The sequence below is a fragment of the Armigeres subalbatus genome, unplaced genomic scaffold, assembly GCF_024139115.2.
Source record: "Armigeres subalbatus isolate Guangzhou_Male unplaced genomic scaffold, GZ_Asu_2 Contig1093, whole genome shotgun sequence".
NCBI classification, from domain to species: domain Eukaryota; kingdom Metazoa; phylum Arthropoda; class Insecta; order Diptera; family Culicidae; genus Armigeres; species Armigeres subalbatus.
Window position 1 is genome coordinate 1,422 of NW_026941839.1, and position 16,477 is coordinate 17,898.

The following is a 16,477-nucleotide window of genomic DNA, read 5'->3' on the forward strand; positions in this document are numbered from 1 at the left end:
TTGTTCTATTATTGGCAAGGGGTTTTGTTGACCAAATTTTATGAAATTTGGCCACAATATTCTTTGATATGCAATGAATGTTTATGCCAAATTTGTGCATAATTAGTCATAGAAAACCCCCTGACAATAATAGAACAAATCCTGCCAAAGCCGTCATTCCCCCTACATGAAAATCGTGTGAGTTTTTGAGGTTGAAAAAGTGACCATACAGACACACAGGACACACAGACATACAGGTTACACATACATACACACACAGACATCACCTCAAACTGAGTCGAATGGTATAATAAACTTTACTATTGTAGGTATTTAAAGTATATCGTCAGAAATTTGAAAGAGGGTAAACATTGCTTAAAATAATCATTACCATACAGTGTGTTTATAGCAAGCGATATAAAGTTTAACGAAACTTCTGATTGGCTCGTACATTAGTTTTGAGAGTGAGAGACTCTCCGCTGAACTGTTTCATAGCTCGCATTGGGAGAAATATCTCAAATCTAAAATTGAGATTGAAGTACAGCTCCGGCTGAGCGAATCTTGTAAGGATTCAGTTTCGAGATAGACGTTGGAATGAACAGTAGTTCAAAAGTGTTCACAAGTTTGTGTGAAAGTGCTGGAAAAATGGCCACATCCGACCACTATCAGATGTTCCTGTAAAAAGTACGTTTTCAGAGTGGAATGATAGCCTTTCGATACAACTTTGTTGTACGAGAAAGGCAAAAACACGCCAAGAAATTCTCACCAAATTTGTTTATGCTGTGTTGAACTTAATCCTAGAATTAAAAAAAACACATCAATAAAGTTTAAAAAAAAATTAGTATATCTGATGTACGAGAAAGGCACAAACACCGCTACGTGGGTCAATCAGGGTTTTTAATTAATTATTTAATAATCTAGACATTTTCTTTTTCAGGTTATTCTGCAGAATATTACCAGCTCTATGAGAAAAGTAAACGAATCAACAGAACAGGCTAATTACAGGTTCCAAAGTATTATTGCATTTAATTTTATACCGAAAATAAACATATGAAGTTTCTGTTTTTGCGTAAATTTGCCTATTGATGTTATAAAGTAATCAATAAATTTGATAATAATGACGTGTGTTTTGACTGCCGAAAAAAGGAAGAATAATCCACCTAGTAAACGATTCAAGTATCCATCACTGAAGACGATTAGGGAGGTCTAACCGGTAGTACCGGTATTACCGGCCAATTTTGAGTACCGAAATTACCAGTATTAGGAAAAATACCGGTATTTCCGGTATTCCTAATTTTGCTGTAAGTATAAAAAATCTCGAATAGTTTTCACGAATAGTTTTCAATAATACGTGTTACTTCATTCTCTTAGCTATTAAATTGCCAATGATATTTTCTACAATGCACATTGTTTACATCATCGAGAATTTTCTCACAAAGGGGAGCGGGGTATGATTGTCACCCGGGGCAAAATTAGCACCCTTAATTTCACCTCTATTATGCCTGCATCACTCTAAATAACTAAATAACTCTCAATAAACTATCTAGCTCAACAAAAGACTTGACACTAAAGAAATATTATAAAATAAAATCAATCTGAAATACAGACTCGCGCTTAGTTTCATAGGGACGTAACTGTATTGATCGATATCTCGTAATCGATTTTATATTTTGTTAATAGCTCAATTGTTTCAAAAGCTCCAACCGTAGTTATTGACTCTGGTGCAAGATACAATCATCCTATATCACATCAAACCATTGAGAAATCGATCAATACAGTTACGCCCCTATGAAACAAACCGCGAGAGATAAATTAGCAAAATTGGTGAAAATTTGAATTTTCTTTAAAAATTATCATTAGAAAATAAAGTTTTTACTAACATGTAGTCGTAAAACATGACCTCAATTTGAGAACAATAAATAATAAGACTTGTCGAAAAGTCTGAGAAAGTGTTCTATTCAGTTTGAAAAGCGTTCGAAAAACTTTTTTTCAAAACGTTCGCCAAGTCTTAAGTTTCAGTTGACGAAGTATCAGCATCTGCTTTGGCTAAAGAATAAAATTTGCAGTGTCCTGAGCTCTGCTACAATGTGCTACTTTTATACACCGCCCGTATTTTTCCTTGATATGAGGTAAAAAGCGGCTTTGTGAGGTTTTGCTCTATTATTATCGGAGGTTTTCTAACTTCAATCTTTCTGACTTTGCCATATTTTTTGCCTTTCTCGTACAACGAAGTTGTACCGAAAGACTATCATTTCACTCCGAAAACGAACTTTTTATATAATGGGTTTTTTTAAAGCTTTATTATCGTGATTTTCTTATATTTACAAATAAGCTCATCACGTTTATATAATGGGTTCTTTCACAAATAACGTAACGCTAAATTTGATAATTTTAGACCCCCACCCTCCCCCTCGTAACACTTTTTGTATAGAAGGTTTATTTTTTTTGTATGAATCGTAACGCTCGGCCTGATCCCCTCCCTCCTCCTACAGCGTTACGTAATTTTAGAAAGGCCCCCAAGCCTCTGAGCCCTATGGTCCAATGCACCGAATGAACACAATGACGTTTGAGACGGGCGCTGTTTACTAAAAATGAAACACTTGCATGAACTCGATGAATGAAAAAGTATTCATTCTTAGTAAACAGCGCACCGCTCAAACGGCAATGATGAACTCGGTGCATTGGACCATAGTGTTATATAGAGGCCTGAATAAGAGAAACGCGGATAGGTATGTGCCGCCAATCGAACCGTCAAAAAACAGCAGTCAATCGAGCGGGAGACCTGTCTAGCAGCCAATATGTTGGCTCAAATACTGTAAACGGCTAAATTCGATTTTATACCATTTTTGAATAAACAAATTTTAATGAATTTTACATTAGGTTGCAATAAAATATGAAATAAAATTGCATTGTTTATTGGATTCTATTGTTATGTGACGTGGACACATTAAACAGCGGATTGTGAGATTTTATCTACATAAACCATTTCTTTCTTTCATCTTTTGGTCTTTGATAAAGAAGATTGACTGCAGTGTTGGCAGAGTCATATTTTCCTGAGACGAGACCTGCAAAGAGGAAAAAATGTAACTTCAGCTGCTGCCAGTCAACTGCTGTCACGAACTGTCAGGTGCAACCAGCAACTTTTTGAGTGAAAGTATTGGTATCCCAAATAAAATATTCCACATCATTTTGTTTTATCAAGACTTTTTACTTTAACGAGTATTCCAAACCTTCCGTTTAGCTTGTTAATAATCAGTAATAAACCTGTGTTTTGTTCCTGGTATAAAAATCCTTATGAAAATGAATTAACTATTTCGTGAATTGGATACACTTTTATTGTGCTCAGAAGGGTCCACCTGGGGCTTAGGTGAAACAGTCAAGTAAACAGTTGAAACTCGATGGTCAACTGTGATGAAAAGAAGAATAAGTGTCAAAACAAGAGAAAAGAAGCAGCGTTTTTGCAGGTCTCGTCTCAGATATTTTCTATCCGCGTTTCTCTTATCCAGTATAGACACTATAGGTTCCATAGACGAGCTGAGGCGAAGGCGAGTGTAGCCAAACGAACTGTCAGTTAGTGTAGCCAAACGAGCATGACGTCACGATTGCAATCCATGCAACGGAGCGTGTGACGTCAAATTCGCGTGGTACACTGTGAAAAAGTGGAAAAACACACTTAATCGAAATGACCCAACCGTGCCTGCGCTCGTCTATGGAACCTATAGTGTCTATATTATCCGGAATTGGGTGATAGCGAAGTTGGATTTTCTCACAATCCGTATATTAAACCTAAACTCGGAAGTGGTGCGCTGTTTTCATATCGCGAAGCGCTTTTCAGCGCACCACTTCCGAATTTGGTTTAAGGTGATTATAGAATGAAGCCAGAAATCGGCCATTTTGTAAACCACGTGCTTTTCCAATATTTTTTCAAGAGCACGAGATGAAAAAAAATAACGCGTATGGGGCTGAAATAATGGAAGATCGTTTGCATAGTTATGCTGAACAATCATGATTTGAGTTTCGGCACTGTACGAAAACTATTACGTCAGATTTGGGCTTTTGGAAATATATGTAAATAAACGTGTGGTGAATTTGAAATTCACCACGGACTTCATTGTATAGTCACCTTAACGTACCCAACGCCCCCTAGCACCCAATTTCGGGTTTCAACTGGATTGAGTATATGCACACAAAAAAAAATCGTTGGTAAAAGTAAAAAAACGTTGGTAAAACTAAGAAAATTAGTTAGTGATTTTCAGTAGAAAGTATAGGATTGTTAAATCTACCAATGCAAAATTTGTCATTTCGCAAGAACATTGATAAGCGTCAAATCTTTCAAAACAACATTTTCCTCTCAAAACGACATGTGTGTTTTACATTAAAATCAACTAGTGATACTTTCAAAACAACAAGTCATGTTTACTTTCATTTTCATATGTGGTTTTTCAATTTAATTTTGCCAAAATAAAATCATGCATATAATTAAATCAATTTGATTTGTATTTAAATAGAATGTTTTGTCTTTATTTCTTCATATATACAAATTCTGATTTTGCCCGTATTTCCACTATTTTAACAAACAACGTTGATATTCTGCGAAAAGGATTTAACTGATTGCTAATTCTGCTGCCACATTGAAGCGTACACGGTGACGGGAGTTTTCGCCGGGCTACCATTCCAGAAGTGGCAGCCGCCACCTTTGCCGATTCCGTGGCCACCATATTTACCAGCGTCGTCATAGTTGTGGGAATCGTTGAGGTGGTTCCAATTTATGGGCGTTCCTGGATCAATCCGTGTGTGGTCCAGTGCCTTTCGGCCGACCGTACGGCATTGCAATTTGCTCGGCAATTTGATTAAAGTGGCCAATTAGTGGCCATTTTAAACTGCGCCTTTACTTCACGCCATCGAATCAGAGACTAAAACATAATACTTATATTAAGCATTTACATATATTATTTAAACATATATAACATACTGTTCCAGTCAAGAAATTTTCCACTGCCGTTTTCCCACAGTCGTTGGCTGCCAGTTACATTACTTCTACTTGCCAGTGTTGCCAAAAGTGTGATAAGTTTAGGTTTGCTTGATTATTTTGAAATTATTGTTCTGAAAATTTTGACTGTGAAAATAAGAATTTTGAACGAAACAAAAACTTTCAAATCAATCAATTTTTTATTTGAATGAAAAGGTTTAGCTGTCAAAAATACCAATTTTCTCATATTGTTGAAATAAAATTAGAACATTGTTGGAATCCCAACTTTTTTTTTCTCTGTGTGCCATAGGCAACTGGCATCACTGCTCGTTTACCGTCGTGTTTGATATCAATGCGATTTTCTAAATGTTTTTATGTTTTAACCCTTTGTTTTAATTCGTTATTTATATTTATTACGTGTTTTTACTATTACGTGTTACTATTACGTGTTCGTTGAACATCGTGTGTATTAAAGTTTTGTGAATTATCCTCCAAAGTGCTTTATTAGTGTAGGGAAAATTTGTCGGTAGTGACTACAAAATGTTTCCATAGCATCTCCCTGTCGTGTTCAGAGGAGGCGGTTTCATCCAAATCAGCCGTCTGCAACTGCTGCTCGATCCGCAGCAACTCGAAAGCATTACTTCTTCCCGCGAAACACATCGCCAAACTGAAGGCTAACTCCATTCATCTGTCACTCTCGCATTGGGCACTTATGTCCAATGTATATGGCCTCTTGTTCAGTCTATATTTATTTTATAATACCCGTCTCAATCCCTACATCTTCCGCCGGTTCTACTCTCTTATAGCCTATTCAAATTACGCCATTAATGACATAATAATTGGCGTTTCAGGGTATGATCGCTTTATGATGTTATTATTTACGTAATATTCCATACATTTTGCGCTGTCAAAAGATACCCGCTAAGAAGAGTCATGAAGAATTTATTACGAACAATTATTACGAGAGAGCTTTCGTTCTAACTGGGATGCAGGGAGAAATTCAACAAAACAAAACTGACAAGCGTCACGCTCTCTTTTCCAGAGAGAAAATTCTCTCTGTTTTCATTTCGTTTCGTAGTTGACAGTCATGCTCTTTCTGTCGCAGCAGGGTCGAATGCACGTTAGATGGAAATCTTCTGAGCGCTGAAGAATAACTCGGATTGTGATGGTTTTGTGGAAAGCATTTTATATGATGAAATGCTCTCTAGAATTAACATGAAGTATTTAACTTAAACCTAGATTTAATAGAACAAATCGAATACATTTTCAAAGTTCAAGGGCCAATACAGAAGACAATTTAAAACGTAGGAATGGTTGTAAAACGAATATATTTGATGAATAAACATGATTTCATAAATTGTTTCAATTCTGCTCCTTGAATGGCTGAATATACTTTGGATTTCAACATTTTTCACGTGGGACAACTGTACGATTTGAATGGGATGTATATATAAAGTAGAATAACCTTAAATAAAACATGGATTGGTAATGCATTAATTCATCCAAAATCCAGTTTAAATTATATCACATTCACACGATTCGATTTTGTTAGGAGCTGTATCATTGATTGTCGAGTAGAACGCAATGGTTCAGTTTCCATTTTTGAAAAAAATGGCTGAGTTGCCCTTCATACATGAAGATACTGGTGGAAATACATTTTAGTTCGATAATATTCTCGAAAATTTGTCCAATCGTCCTTTTTTATTTATTTGTGAGAATTCCCAAAAGTATCAAAATTTTTCTATCAAATCTCCGTTCGATCATAGTACAGAATCAAAATACTTTTTAAACTTAAAAATAAATTGAGGAATAGTCTGATTCCCCGAAGAAAGGCGCATCCAACTAATGAATGTAGCTTCGCTCATTATCCTTAATGAGAGCTTCAAATATTCTTCAAAAATCCCTTTTTATATTTTTTTTTCGTAGAAACTTTGTTTAGAAAAAATGTTCGATTGTCGCCACACAAATGCTTGATTTCGCAAATTAAATTTTAAAACTCTCCTTGAATTCAACCCTGTATTAGCGTTCAAATGAGGAAACATGGAAACGTCAAGATATATTATCTTGCTGCAGTCTGAACACCTCGTAATAACTGGATACCCTCTCACTTAACAAAGTCATAAATAGCCCAATCTGAATAGGCTATTACAGTTTTATTATCATTATTTTGTTCTACTATTTAATTCAAGTTGCTGTTTTATAGTGAGTTTTTTCTTCAGTGTGAGCTTTAAACTTTCGACCGAACGGAGAACTATGACATTCATGAGATTCACAATAAATTTTAAAAAATTAACAAATAAACTCACACAGTTTTTTTTCCGGTTCAACTATGAGTGTTCACTAATTCCACATAAGTTTTATATAGTTTCAAACCGATCTCCATATAAAGTGTTCAAATCATGCTTCCAAAACTAACCTGCAATTTAAAATTTCAAATCACACACAAACACGTAATTCGAATCTCCAACCAAACCTTTAACAACATTCTACGCAACTTTTCGTTTACTTGTACTTACTGATTGTTACCATTTTCTAACACTGAACTCAAGACAAACACTGATCTCGGAATGCAGTCATGGATAGAACTTACCAGGCTCTAGAACATCAATCTTGCATAAAAAATCAGAAAACAACATTCTACGCAACTCTTTGCTTACTTTTTCCAACTCTTTGTTTACATCTTCTAAAACTGTACTCAAGACAAACACTGATCTTCTTACTGCAGTCATGGATAGAGCTTACTAGGCCCTAGAAAATCAATCTTGCCAGAAAACAATCATTAACAACATTCTACGCAACTCTTTGCTTACTTATTCCTACTCTTTGTTTACATTTTCTAACACTGAACTCAAGTCAAACACTGATCTCGGAATGCAGTCATGGATAGAGCTTACCAGGCTCTAGAACATCAATCTTGCATCAAAATCAGAAAAAAATCATTAACAACATTCTACGCAACTCTTTGCTTACTTATTCTTACTCTTTGTTTACATTTTCTAACACTGAACTCAAGTCAAACACTGATCTCGGAATGCAGTCATGGATAGAGCTTACCAGGCTCTAGAACATCAATCTTGCATCATTACTAAAAAAATCATTAACAACATTCTACGCAACTCTTTGCTTACTTATTTTTACTCTTTGTTTAAATTTTCTAATACTTAACTCAAGTAAAACACTGATCTTGGAAAGCAGTCATGCATAGATGTTACCAGTCTCTAGAACATCAATCTTGCATCAAAATCAGAAAAATATCATTAACAACATTCTACGCAACTTTTCGCTTACTTATCTTTACATTTTGTTTACATTTTCTAACACTGAACTCAAGTAAAACACTGATCTTGGAATTTAGTCATGGATATAGCTTAGCAGGCTCTAGAACATCAATCCTGCATCAAAACCAAAAAACAATCATTAACAACATTCTAAGGAACTCTCTGCTTACTTTTTCCTACTCTTTGTTTACATTTTCTAAAACTGTACTCAAGACAAACACTGATCTCGGAATGCAGTCATGGATAGAACTTACCAGGCTCTAGAATATCAATCTTGCATCAAAACCAAAAACAATCATTAACAACATTCTACGCAACTCTTTACTTTCTTTTTTCTACTCTTTGTTTACATCTTTTAAAACTGTACTCAAGACAAACACTGATCTCGGAATGCAGTCATGGATAGAACTTACCAGGCTCTAGAACATCAATCTTGCATCAAAATCAGAAAACAATCATTAACAACATTCGACGCAACTCTTCACTTACTTTTTCCTACTCTTTGTTTACATTTTCTAACACTGAACTCAAGTCAAACACTGATCTCGGAATACAGGCAGGGGTAGAGCTTACCAGGCTCTAGAACATCAATCTTTCATCATTACTAAAAAAAATTATTAACAACATTCTACGCAACTCTTTGCTTACTTATTTTTACTCTTTGTTTAAATTTTCTAATACTTAACTCAAGTAAAACACTGATCTTGGAAAGCAGTCATGGACAGCTATGGGAAAAATCGTTCACTCAACGTGAACCACCTGATTGCAATTCATGCATGGTTCGGCATAGAGCAATCAGTGGTGTGAGAATGAAGCACGCATTCGTGAGAGGGTGAGAAGATTTTTTATTGTATTCATCCTTCCATTCCCTCCGCTCAACGAATGAACGTGTAGTAATGATGAACCGAAAAAGATTATTCAATAATGATCGAATCATCGGGAATGAAACAATAGTGAGTGAGTCTAAAAAAGTTTCACTCTTCGAATCAATTCAGTAAGAAACTTTCCCGTATGCTATGTTGCTTGCTGTTGTTGTTATTTCATCCTAGTTAGCGGCGGGTCGGGGAGAGGATATACACAATATGTTTTACAATGCCTGCGGGGGAAACCGTTGCTGATGCCGCACAGCTGTCATAAATCAAGATCCCCAATGACAATAAAGCAAGAACTAAACTTGGCTTGTCGAGGAGGCTGCTTCAGATTCCATTGCTTGTTTTGATTGAGGTTTATGCACATGCCTCTAGTTTACCGTCGTTCATTATCAATTGAGAACAAATTCTGCAATCCTCGGAAACCAATTAGGGTTACCGCTCCTTGAATTCATACCATGTACTCAAATCAATACCATTCGAGAATAAAGAATTGGTTGGCAAATTGTTTCATTTCTTATTTTTGGGATTTTTTCAGCAGTTGCATGTCGGATAATAAAAAAAACAAGACAGCCTAAATTGCCTGTTTTGCGAATGTTATTAATAATGGAACATATACCCTATTTAAAAATCAATCCGCTTGGCGGTGTATATGAAAACACCTGTTTGGTTTGGAATCTAGAAACTCGTTAGATATATAAATTTGCCGTTTTCTAGATGTTACAATTTTATATTGAATCCCTTCCACTTAGTTGCGCTGGTGTACAGTGGTGTTGTTTTCTGCGCGAGATGCTTCTTACGCAACTTCTTACGACGATTTCGGGATTTTGCGAATTAAGAAAAAATCACGCAGTTTTTCATCAAAAGGTCAGGTAACACGTGAAAACCGAGGAAAAAGTCGTTATCTACGCGTTTTTGCGGATTAACGCTTTTTTGATGAGGAATGAAGAATTAAAATGCAGAACCTTTATCTCCGTATAAACGAAACCAACGGGTAACTCATTCATATTTAATTGATTTTCCATTAAAACAATTGCAACTATGTATCCATTTATTTCATAGTAACACTATCAATAGACTCGATAAACCAACTCAAATTAATTAATTATCCGTTTATTGGGTTCTTTTAGATGCCAATATCGGAGATTTTTGAGTTGATTATGCTTTGAGAGCTGTAGAAGGGCGTGCAAAAATGATATAAGGGGAAAGACGGCTTTGGCAGGTTTTGTTCTATTATTGGCAGAGGGTTTTTGTCGACCAAATTTTATGAAATTTGTGTGGGTCAAAGGGGACAGGTTCAGCAGTGGATCCACGTCGGCAAAAAGGAATTGAACCAGGAACGGAACGTTTTCTAGTCGGTTGATAAAAACACACGCGGTTACAACAATCGGTTTTTATTTAGAGAAAAATACAAAGTACATTATAAAGCGCAGGTAGCGTAAAGGAATGCAAATAGTGTTGCGCCAAAACATAGAGGCGCGAATGTGTGACGAGGATGAACCGCTGTAAATCTATCACTCCTCCTCAGCGGTATGTCCTCGGCTGCCATGAAGACCGATAGAAGTAGCGAAGCCGTGATGCTTCACGTTCCCCAATGGTTTGGTGAACACGTCTGCCCTCATTATTTCGCTCGGGCAATACTCCAGCTTGATCACTTCTCGTTCGCACAGATCACGAATAAAACACTCTTTCGTATTAATATGTTTAGACCTTCTGTTGTTCTTCTCAGTTCGTACAAAGGCTAAACAACCCTGGTTGTCTTCGTGTATGACGGTGGCTTTCTCCTGAGTCTCGCCCAGGTCCTCGAGCAAGCGCCGCATCCAAAGAACCTCCTGGCACGTCTCCCCTAGCGCCACATATTCTGCCTCCATGGACGAGAGGCTAACGCAATCCTGACGCCTGCTTCTTACGCAACTTCTTACGACGATTTCGGGATTTTGCGATTTAAGAAAAAATCACGCAGTTTTTCATCAAAAGGTCAGGTAACACGTGAAAACCGAGGAAAAGTCGTTATCTACGCGTTTTGCGAATTAACGCTTTTTGATGAGGAATGAAGAATTAAAATTCAGAACCTTTATCTCCGTATAAACGAATCCAACGGGTAACTCATTCAAATTTAATTGATTTTCCATTAAAACAATTGCAACTATGTAGCCATTTATTTCATAGTAACACTATCAATAGACTCGATAAACCAACTCAAATTAATTAATTATCCGTTTATTGGGTTCTTTTAGATGCCAATATCGGAGTTTTTGAGTTGATTATGCTTTGAGAGCTGTAGAAGGGCGTGCAAAATGATATAGGGGAAAGACGGCTTTGGCAGGTTTTGTTCTATTATTGGCAGAGGGTTTTGTCGACCAAATTTTATGCAATTTGTGTGGGTCAAAGGGGACAGGTTCAGCAGTGGATCCACGTCGGCAAAAAGGAATTGAACCAGGAACGGAACGTTTTCTAGTCGGTTGATAAAAACACACGCGGTTACAACAATCGGTTTTTATTTAGAGAAAAATACAAAGTACATTATAAAGCGCAGGTAGCGTAAAGGAATGCAAATAGTGTTGCGCCAAAACATAGAGGCGCGAATGTGTGACGAGGATGAACCGCTGTAAATCTATCACTCCTCCTCAGCGGTATGTCCTCGGCTGCCATGAAGACCGATAGAAGTAGCGAAGCCGTGATGCTTCACGTTCCCCAATGGTTTGGTGAACACGTCTGCCCTCATTATTTCGCTCGGGCAATACTCCAGCTTGATCACTTCTCGTTCGCACAGATCACGAATAAAACACTCTTTCGTATTAATATGTTTAGACCTTCTGTTGTTCTTCTCAGTTCGTACAAAGGCTAAACAACCCTGGTTGTCTTCGTGTATGACGGTGGCTTTCTCCTGAGTCTCGCCCAGGTCCTCGAGCAAGCGCCGCATCCAAAGAACCTCCTGGCACGTCTCCCCTAGCGCCACATATTCTGCCTCCATGGACGAGAGGCTAACGCAATCCTGACGCCTGCTCGCCCAAGAGACAGCTCCTCCTGCAACGAAGACGACGAACCCTGTGGTAGACTTTCGAGTTCCTGGATCTCCCAAGCAACACCTCTTGTTTCTCAGTGAGTAACAACAACTGTGGTGTGACTTACTAAAGGTCTGTCTTATGCACAGCTCGTCGTATTTGGAACTCCTTTGTGACACAAAAAGCGCAAGAGGTGGAGCCTATTTGCAACATCTTGCGGCTACAATGAAAATAAAAACACAAAAACCAACCGGGAATCGAACCACGGACCTAGAGATTTGCAACCTGCTACTATAACCATCACACCAACAATTCTACTTGGAGATTCTGCTACAAGTGCACTACATAAACAACAAAGTCATTTGTAACTTCATTGCACCTTATACGGAACATGCAGGGGACTGTCAAAAATAAAATACTGCTCAGCTGAGCTCAAAGTGTTTTGCAACATATCAGAAACATTGTCGTAACAGCAATGAACCGAAGTATTATTAATTCTGCAACTTATCTGTTTTGTTTCTGATATGAAACACATCGAATTTTAAACGAAGAAGTCAGATGGGTAGAATATTGCGACGCCACTTAAACGGAAATTAAACATTGTGATTTTCTGAAACTGGAAAGTGGCTTTAATGTGACTCGATGTATTGCCAGTGTCTTCAATGGAATTTATTAGGAACAAACACCTATTTGAAAGATGTTGCGCATGCTGCTTGGGTCCCGCCCAATCCGAGTCGGAAAAAGCTTCGAGTTCACCTTCGTTTGATCCACCTAGCCTAAGCTTCCAATCTGCAGTATACTTCAAGTATCGAAGTACCCGCTTCGCTGCCGTCCAATCTTGTTCAGACGGTCCGCTGAACTTACGGCCCAGAATTGCGGCACTGGCAGAGATGTCAGGTCGTGCGCAGACCGCAATGTACATCAGGGCACCGACTAGGCTGCGATACTTCGTGATGTCCTTCATTGCTTCACACTTGCTGATATCTTTGAGATATCCTTGGTCCATCGGTGTCCGTGCTACTTTAGCTTCCTTCATGCCGAACTCCTGAATGAGTCTGTTGATATACGACTGCACGCTCAAGTTGTACACTCCTTCTGAGTCCTTCGTAACCTCCAAGCCCAAGAAATGCTTAACCTTACCGAGACAGTTGATATCAAAGTGTTCCTTGAGTTGGCCATAAACTCGAGCTATTTCTTCTTCATTGGTGCAAGCGACTAACATGTCGTCGACATAGACGATCAGGAATATGACACATCCATTTCTCCTAGCTATGAATAGGCACGGATCGGCGGAGCTTGCAACGAACCCGATTCCTTCCAAAACTTTGGACAACTTTTTATTCCAGCATCTAGCTGATTGGTGGAGACCATAAATACTCCGTCGTAAACGACAAACTTTCTCCTCCTGTTCACGGACCACGTAGCCAGGGGGCTGACGCATGTACGTCTCTTCGCTGATATCGCCATATAAATACGCTGTACGGACATCCAGGTGCTTTATAATCATCTTGTCTCTGCCGGCGAGAGCCAACAGTGTTCTTAATGTGGCGTGGCGTATCACCGGCGCAAACACTTCATTAAAATCCACACCGAATCGTTGTGTGTGCCCTTGAGCCACAATACGCGCTTTGAACCGCACGACTTGTCCACACTCGTTCACTTTCGCCTTATACACCCGATCACCTTCTTTCCTGGTGGCAGCTTTACCAATTCCCAGGTACCATTCTCCTTATGCGATGAGATCTCGTCGTCCATGGCTTCTCTCCAAGAATCTCGCTCTGGACACTTCACCGCCTCGTTGTATGTCGCTGGTTCAATCAATGCATGTGTGGCTACACCCACCGAGAAATCCTTGTATTTTCCAGGCAACTTGTTACGGGTTTTACGGACGACACGGCTGCTCGCTTCACCTTCACCGGGGCTTTCCTCGGTCTCTCGTTTAACATCTAGAGGATCATTTAATTGCGAAGTCCAGCTTAAGTCGAAAAACTGCTCGCTCTCACTTTGATCTTCATCGTCGTCGTCCATTTGGTCATCGGCTACATCATCTTCATCATCAGCATCGCTATCGCCCATCGGTTCAATCTCTGGCGTGAATGGTCCATTCTCCGATGCAGGAAGCCACTCAACTCCGTCACTCAACGAGTCGCCTTTCTCGATGTCGGACACACAATCGAACTCCAAAAATTTAGCGTCACGACTAATAGTAACTTTTTCAGTCGTTAAATCTACAAAACGATAGCCTTTGTGTTGCTCTGAGTAGCCAATGAACGTCAATTTGCGTGCTTTACTTTCAAATGTACCACGCTTCACATCTGGAATGTGAACCCAAGCCTGTGACCCGTAAACCCTCAAGTGCCTAACGTCAGGTTTCCTGCCAAACCACTTCTCAAAAGGAGTTGTGAGGTAATGAGCGTGAAGGTAATCTATTCTGCAGATAGGTGGCAGCCAGTACCGCCTCGCCCCAATATTTTTTGTCTAGCTTTGCATCGAGTAACATGGTAGTAGCCATTTCTTGCAAATACCTATTGCGCCTTTCTGCTACCCCATTCTGTTGCGGCGTATATGGGGTAGTGAACTGCGCTCTAATCCCTTCCTCCGCGAAGAATGCTTGTAGCCTTTTGTTATCATACTCGCCGCCTCCGTCAGAGCGGACGACTCGCGGCTTTCTACCAAACAAGTTCTGTACATACCTGACATACTCGATGACCTTGTCGGCTGCCTCCGACTTTCTGGCGAGGAGATACACGACTGCATACCTGCTGAAATCGTCGATGATTGTCATCAGGAATCGGTTGCCACTGGGTGTTTCCATCCGCATTGGGCCGCACAGGTCCGTGTGGACCAAATCCAAAATCTGCGTCGATTTTCTTTCAGCCGTTTTTGGAATTGGCGTCCTTGCCAACTTCCCTTCCAAGCACGTTTCGCATGTCAATCGGATACCACAGTCCTTCAGCTTCATGCCAGCCACTAGCTTCTCTTCATTCATTCTATCTACACTCGACGGATCGCGGTGACCAAATCGGCGGTGCCACTGGTGTTGACAAAGTTCGTTGTGCTGCTTCGCTTCAGTCTTCATCACTGTTTCTACCAACTTCAGGTGATACAGGCTCCCATTGCGGACGCCCTTCACTCTCACTTTACCCGATCGATCACAAATGTCACAATCGTTTTTACGGAAGACCACAACAAAATCCTTATCGGATAATTTCGCTACCGAAAGCAAACTGCTATTCAACGACGGCACTAGCAACACTTCTTGCAGTGTAATTTCAACCGAACCACCGCATCCATCAACACCAGTTAGCACACATGTACCGCATCCGGCCGATTGCACTACAGTTCCGTCCGCGAGAATTACTTCCGGAGCGCTCTCTTCGCTGAGCGATGTGAATACACTTCTGTCGTTGCACATGTATTTGTCACTTTTGTTCTTATTCAACGCTTGCCACCGCAAACAGTCTCGCTTCATATGGCCCAACTTTTTGCAAAAGATGCACACAATCTCTGTTTTGTCTTTCACTGAACTGAGCTGCTTCACGCCGCTTTTCATCGCCTTCGATTCGCCGGAAGATCCATGTCCGGATCGCTCCATCCGACGTTCATACTCGTCCAACAGCTTCGATCGCACCAGCTCAACCGTCAAATCTTCATCCGGTCTGCTTTCCAGTGCTGTGACGAGACCGCTATACGAGTCCGGCAGACTCCTCAGGATCATGGCGATTTTAAGCTGATTCTCCAACTCCTGGCCTGCGTTTTCTAGACGATCGAAAAGTTCATTCAATTCGAAAAGGTGTGATTCCACATCTCCTCCTTCTCGCAAGTTCAAGTTGCACAACTTTTTGAGAAGGGACACCCTAGAAGTCACGGTGACTTTCTCGTGGTACTTTTGTAAACAGTCCCAAAACTCACGGGCCGACTGAGCAGACTTGACAAGGCTGTACTGGTTGTCCTCAAAACACAACCCCATTGTTAAGCGCGCCTTCTTGTCATCCTTCGTCCATTTAGCTGTTACAGGAACCGGCTCTGTTTCATCGATGACATAGAACAGCTCCTCCCTGGTCAGGAGCATTTCCATCCGGAATTTCCAGGACTGCCAGTTCTGGTTATTCAGCTTCGAGAACTTGCTGATGGTATCCATCGCCTGGCTTCTTAAACCACACAAATACCGACCGAATAAAAACAACACAGCACTTTCCCGTTCCGAACGCCAACCGGTGATGAACAAATTTTTTCGCTTTTACTGCGTCAAATCATGATCCTTCCTTGAAACCTTCACTGGGCCCATAACCTGTGGGTCAAAGGGGACAGGTTCAGCAGTGGATCCACGTCGGCAAAAAGGAATTGAACCAGGAACGGAACGTTTTCTAGTCGGTT

At 39.7% G+C, this 16,477-nt stretch overlaps 1 long non-coding RNA gene across 1 annotated transcript; it reads left to right on the forward strand.

Annotated features, from left to right (window-relative positions):
* The first annotated feature begins 499 nt into the window (after positions 1–499).
* LOC134202215 (uncharacterized) lies at positions 500–1,100 on the forward strand. The gene is made up of 2 exons (XR_009977174.1): positions 500–663; positions 917–1,100. It is a non-coding gene; the product is annotated as an uncharacterized LOC134202215 (long non-coding RNA).
* Positions 1,101–16,477: the final 15,377 nt, after the last annotated feature.